The sequence below is a fragment of the Teleopsis dalmanni genome, chromosome 2 (genome assembly GCF_002237135.1).
Source record: "Teleopsis dalmanni isolate 2A chromosome 2, ASM223713v2, whole genome shotgun sequence".
Classification (NCBI taxonomy): Eukaryota; Metazoa; Arthropoda; class Insecta; order Diptera; family Diopsidae; genus Teleopsis; species Teleopsis dalmanni.
The window spans coordinates 35,975,821-35,983,142 of NC_051847.1; the positions used below are offsets into that span (position 1 = coordinate 35,975,821).

At 29.9% G+C, this 7,322-nt stretch overlaps 1 protein-coding gene across 1 annotated transcript in view; it reads right to left on the reverse strand.

The window, feature by feature from the left end:
• The window catches only part of LOC119674309 (neurogenic protein mastermind-like), a 596,927-nt gene that overhangs the window by 480,727 nt on the left and 108,878 nt on the right, over positions 1-7,322 (reverse strand). The gene's annotated exons all lie outside the window — the stretch shown is intronic.

Consider the following 7,322-nt stretch of genomic DNA (forward strand, 5'->3'; position numbering starts at 1 on the left):
TATCTTCACCGTATACTCATTCTTAAACCACACAAAGTACAATTAAACAAATGAGATATTTTTTAACCTTGCAAAGATTTACATTTTATATTTAAATCTCTATAATTAAAGAATTTATTTAAAATATTCCTGTACTTTTGATATTAATACTAACTCTTGCAATATCACACAGAATGTGAAAGCTGCCACCCAAAAAGTTCATTAAGCAACTGGTGGTGGCATTACTTAAATTACGCCAACTTATACAATAGCCAAATAAGTCCAAAACTTTTCCATTTTCTGTTTGTCTTCCACATATGTACGAATCCATGGATGAACTTTTAGAAACTCGTAAAATATAAAAGTTCGTTCTCAGGACTAAACTATTCGCACTAACATAACCACTTCCGTTTATGTGTTGGAACAGCTTGTGTGAATGTCCCTGTTCAGTTCCAACCAAATAAATCTTATGTGTTGAAATACAAAGTAGAGGAGACCAATGTTTGCGAAGAAGATAAATGGCAATGAAATTAATTAAGTTGTTAATTTCTTATTAGCCAAATAAATACAAAAATAACAACAATCACACCAACTACGCCTGAGTGTGAGAGTCCGCAAGGACACGAGTGGTTTCAACATATTTACATTGCCTACATGAAATTCCATTGCATTTTGTGTGGTGTGGCTTGAAAATTAAAAGGCTAAACAATAATTTTCATGGCGTTTATATCTGGGCGTGTTGCGGAGGAGGATTAAGTTTTTATTAGTTCTTCGCTTTGGTTAGTGCTGGCGGCTGAAAACTTGTGGAAAGTGAAATTGGCTGAAGTCGGTACAAATTATGGGAAATTAACATTTTGTTGATAACTGCATGATTACGACTTAAAAGTGGCAGTTAATTAAGCATTTAGTGAAAGAATTATTGCGATTATAGTGCGAATATAAATCAAAGTTACTAGAAGTGAATTGTAAATGAATAGATATATATTTATTTATTTAAATTTTTAACGAGTATGTGGCATTTTCATATCTTCTATAATAATAAAGACTTGATACTTTTGTATTGGATGCATACTATGCTCTTCGTAAGCGTTTTGGTGATTCCTACAATATTATTCTTTAATATTGGCAAAGAGTGTTCGGAACTTTCGAATAGTTTCATAAAGTCAAAATCAGGAAATCAAAAAAATCACAATCACTGACTCTACATATATATAATATATTACTATTGTGTTTGTTCATTTCATAAAGAATTTGGATTGAGCTTGGCACAAATATTTGTTATAGCCCTAAACACGTACAGCTAATCATGGCTTTTCTGTTTTGACGGATGTGAACTAAACTTGACCCACATGTTTGTTATAACCAAAATCACAATATGGCCATGGTTTCATCTAAAGTTTCAATTCAGAAATAGTGTTTTTTTATAATAATGATAACAGAAAATCATATCTTATATCATAAAAAACATTACGTATATGAGTCACATATTTGCGATAACACAGGTCACAACATAGGTTTGATTGCTTCTCAAATTCCAAGCCAAATATAGGTGTTTATATAACAAGGCTTAGTAAAAATCACTACTACTCGTATCATTATTGTAGCCTTTACAATGAGATAAACTAAAACTTATTTCTGTTAAGTTTGCACTAGTGCTACCTAACAGCACCAAAATTAGGTCAGACAAATCTTTAGTTGTGATTGAGAATTTCTGAAGAATACCTCTCTATAAGCACTTTATATATTGAAACTTCATTGTGTCGCTTTATGAGAACCTCTTTGACGATCCAAGCATAACCGGCACTTCATCAACACTCTTTTAAGCAAAGTTTCATTTTATAATTAAAATAAAAAATCTGTATTTATGTTTTTCTACTTTTGTTTTTTCTTTTTTTTGTATTTGCAATATTGCAACATCAATGGCACAAGGACATTTTCCGTTATCTTTTGATTTATATCTTTGATAAATTTAAGGCACAAATCCTTTGTAAGAAAATAATTCCGAAATACTATAAAACACTGCAATTGAAATAAACAGAGCATATAAGATTGAAATCCTGTTGCAGGTGTTACATTCCTGCACCGGTGCACTTGGGCTGAGGCCATTAAAATGTAATTTAATGCCATTGCGTATAGTTTGGGCAGCAGGCGTATACTTAAGCGTTTATTTGTTTAATTTTGTTTATTTTTTGAAAATTCAATTATGCGTAAAAAGTATAAAAATGTAAAAATAAAAATTTATAAAAAATCTCGTAGAAAGTATAGCCGTAGGCGTAGTGACAACACACCTAAAATTGAACCTTTCACCGATGACATAGTTAATTGAGTGGTAAATTAATTGTTAATATATGATTAAATCTAAATAATTCATTAAATAGTTTGGAAATTAATTTAACTAATAGTATAAAAATGCTTAAACTATTTTAAATCATATAAATGGGACCTTTCTTTACAAACGGGATGACTTTTGATCTTATTACCTTATATACGCATTTTATTAAGCCTTTTCATGAATCCATCAAAAACGTTTTAAGGCTATCTATATAGCTATATAGCTTATAGTTTAATTATAGTTATTGAGATTACTTCCTAAACCTTTATATATGTTATATTATGTATTATACCAGCATTACTAATGAAAGAATATAATTCGTTTGCATACGAGTATTATCCATTACGTTCCATACAAAGTGTACTATAAAAATTTTCATTAATATGATTTGAATTTCGGTAATGCAAAATTACGACATTGCAAGAAGTAGGAAAGGGGGTGGATTTTTTACAATATCCTTAACAGCACGTTTTTTCGATAGCATTTCAGCTAAATAAAGCAAGTTAGTCATGTGTACTTAAAGTCAATATTTTATATAAAGTATATAATTTTAATTAAATCTATACTATCAGAAACAAATCTGTTAAATAAATAAATATAATATTTTAATTTTAAACATATATAATATATATTAAAACTATATCTACCTAAGAAGGAAGAAAACAGCGTTTGTCATTGTTTTCGTTAAGTGGCCTTTAGACATCAACGCGCGTTGACAAACACACGAAGTCTTCTCTCTCCATTACACATTAAATTTACCAACAATTTTTTAAACACGCCTCCAGCAAACAATGCAAAATTTGTTCACTCATCAGTATTAAAGCAATCGCTGAAGTGTCAACAGCGGCTGCTATGCGTAATTCCCTTACGAAAAATGATGTTCTACATTTAATTTATAATTTTAATTTATATATTTATTTTTATGATTTCAATTTATATATTTATTTACATATATATTATATTTTATATAATTTAATTTTTTTTTGATATATTTTAATAACAAATTTTCCGTAAATGCACAATGCAATTAAATTTAAAACAAAATTCTCATTGTAACTTAATGTTTGGTTATTTTTTTTTAGCCCAAGGTTATTAATATTTTAATTCTTCTTAATAACATGTTTTGGAAATTAAAAAATTTTACCTAGGTAGAAAATACAAATATTTAAAATAAAAGATACAATTCATTCATATTTGCAAACCATCGCATGCTAACGACATCATGCGTGCATTTAAACGATGTTTACCCTTCTACTCCTCAAAATAAATAAAATTTTGCATGCCGACCAAATCCGACTGTATATGCAAAAACACGAGCGTGGTTGAAGAAATATCAAAATTTTTTGATTTTCGTCAACACATTTCTTAAAATTTCAAATGTTACTATTACACAAACAAATTTCGCATTTCACAAAGTAGGAGAAAAGTAGGAGAAAAAATTCTCATGTGAGAGCGATTTTTTAGTATATTTGTTATTTTATCTGAGGCGTGTTTAAAAAATGTTTAAAAAATTGTTTGTGTAATGGCAAGCGCGCGTTGACAACGAACGTTGATGTCTTAAGTGGCCTTTAGACATCAACGCGCGTTGACAAACACACGAAGTCTTCTCTCTCCATTACACATTAAATTTACCAACAATTTTTTAAACACGCCTCCAGCAAACAATGCAAAATTTGTTCACTCATCAGTATTAAAGCAATCGCTGAAGTGTCGACAGCGGCTGCTATGCGTAATTTCCTTACGAAAAATAATGTTACACATTTAATTTATAATTTTAATATATATATTTATATTTATTTTTATGATTTCAATTTATATATTTATTTTTATATATATTATATTTTATATAATTTAATTTTCTTTTTGGTATATTTTAATAACAAATTTTCCGTAGGTGCACAATGCAATTAATATTTAAAACAAAATTCTCATTGTAATTTAATGTTTGGTTATATTTTTTTAGCCCAAGGTTATTAATATTTTAATTCTTCTTAATAAAATGTTTTGGAAATTAAAAAATTTTACCTAGGTAGAAAATACAAATATTTAAAATAAAATTCATTCATATTTGCAAAGCATCGCATCCTAACGACAAATCATGCGTGCATTTAAACGATGTTTACGCTTCCATTTCTCAAAATAAATAAAATTTTGCATGCCGACCAAATCCGACTGTATATGCAAAAACACGAGCATGGTTGAAGAAATATCAAAATGTTTTGATTTTCGTCAACACATTTCTTAAAATTTCAAATGTTACTATTACACAAACAAATTTCGCATTTCACAAAGTAGGAGAAAAGTAGGAGAAAAAATTCTCACGTGAGAGCGATTTTTTAGTATATTTGTTGTTTTATCTGGGGCGTGTTTTAAAAATTGTTAAAAAATTGTTTGTGTAATGGCAAGCGCGCGTTGACAACGAACGTTGCTGTCTAATGGGCCCTTTACTCATTTGTGTCGCCTAAGAGTATGCACTGAATTTTTTAAAAGGCAGTACAAATGAGGATGGTATAGTTAGTTCATGTCATGACATGTGAACTAACTGTATCACATGGTCATGATTTGTTATCACATCACCTTTTACAATAAATTAATTTTAGTTAAGAGCTATGTTACAACAAACTAAACAAGGAAACGCTTCACTAGGAAGCATCGCATTCCGTAAGCTCTTCAAAGCGTACACATAATAAACGTTGATTAATTTACATAATTTTATTCTAGAATTTATGTGAGATGAAACATATCACACAAAATTATCAACAAGTAAATATATGGACAAAAGCAACTAAATAGAAAAAGACATAGAACAGTATTTTCGTTTTTAATAGATCCGGCTACAAAGTTATGTACCACCCTTATATGTAATAGGATAGCAATAGAATTATCTTTACAAATTATATATTCATTAAATAAATTAACAAAACACGTTTGTTATACAAACATGGATCAGAGATATGTATTCTACATTGTTTAAACGTTTATATCAACTAATTACAAGTCTTGCTGCACATAATAACAGAGCTATGCTACAGCTTATTTATATACCATAACAATTTTATTGATGTGTATAAAGTGTTTCTATAAAGCACTATAATGCTGTAAAGTGCATACACGTATCTTGTAATATGAAATTATGTGGAACAAAAATTAATTTAATTAATCTTTACATATCGATAAGTATGTAAGTATGTTTTACTCTTTGATAGCTGGGGGTACTACAGGATCCCACCCATATCAATGACTAATTTATGCATTGCCTATAAGCTTCATGATTATTCAGTGATTGATCTAAGATCTGCGTACTTCCCTGTGCGGAGAGTGATTACTCTAAGATTAGATAGTGGTAAGTAGGGTAGCCTGTCAATTTCCGCATATAACTTCGGGGCTCTGTCCCTTGTGTATTTTTTGATCGAGTCTATTCTAAAGTCTCTTAGCATGTCGTTGTGCGGATGTACCACGTAAATAAGTAAATAAGTAAATGTATGAACTTAGACAACTTAATACAAAAGTAATTAAATAGATAATCTATTAATAATACCAAATGCAATAATTTTGAAAGTCATCGTGACTGGTTGTAGCGCCAAACTTAATTCTACTTTAATTTAAAGTAATATAAGCATTTCTTACTTCTCATTTTCCAGTTTTATTTTATTTTGTTTTTTACTCATTAAGAAGATGTCAGCGTGCATACTTACGCTAAAAATGCTACGCCAAAGACACACGGGTCTCATAAATTATTCCACCCTTCCATGTTGGCGTAAGCCGCAAGCAACCTCGGCAGCATCAGCTTCAGTATCAGAATAGAGCTAAAATCACAAAGGCCTCGACGGTATCAAACGCGAAGCAGATGACTGCAGCTTCGACGTAAGCTAAACAGCATTTCTTAAATTAACTGATGGGGGTATGCGCCAACTGACTTGAATCCTTCTGTTTCAACGTTTGTGTGTGTGGAGTGTGTCTTGTTAGAGGTGCGAGTGGATGTGTCGCCGCATACCTTGCTGGAGTTAAAATTTCTCATTATGTTACGCAAAGCCTTTTCCAAAGTGGAAATCGCGAAAAATAAAAGAAAAAAAAACAAAATGAAAATTACGCGCTGACTTTTGTCGTAAAATAAAAAATCGTAAATGCTATGGAGTGGGTTAGGCGAATACATACTTCGCATGGATGGATAAAATATACGAATGTAAGGCAGGGAAAAAAAAATTTGCATATTATGCGCCCTAAGCGAAAGTAAAGAAAAAAAATTGTGTTACTTAAAAAATATGTAATATACATTTGTGTATGCAAATATAAATAAATTTCAAAATGACGCGGTACTTTTGCTTATAAATTAAAAATTTTGATTTGATTGTTCAGAAAAAAATTTCTTCTTTCACGGGCTGCTATAATGTCGTACACCTATATTTATTATTCTGACATTAAGTATGAGACAGAGCAAAAAATGTCATTAATTTAATTGCAGAAACAAATAATATTTGTTTTTCTGGGAGTAGTGAATGTTCATTTTTCCTCTTCGGAATCTGTGAAGAAAAGATACAAAAGCCAAAAATATTCACAAGCCATGGTAATATGTTTTTATTGATAATATTAATATTAAATAGTCCAAAGAATATAATTTTTTTTTTCAGTTAATTGCATACGCCCACTATCGAAATGATTAAGTACTTGCGTTGATAGAACTAAGGGTGTTATAACCTTAGTCCGCTTTAACTAAGTTATTTCTCGTTTACCTTTTCCGTTTTTTAACCCTTTAGTTGAGAACAAAAACGAGTCGTATCAAAAGCGCATAAAGTGCTTTGACAAAGAATAGCCAGCCACCAATCGGAACAGCAGTCGTATTTAACCCTTTCTAACTGATAGCCTACACAGATATTAGGGATGATATTTTGTGAAAAAAGAAGATTCTAAAATAAATAAATATGCGTGACAATACTAATGCTTATAAACATATTAAAGTTACATATAATACATTAAAAATATTTTTCAATTTTAAAAAAATTATATTTATGGT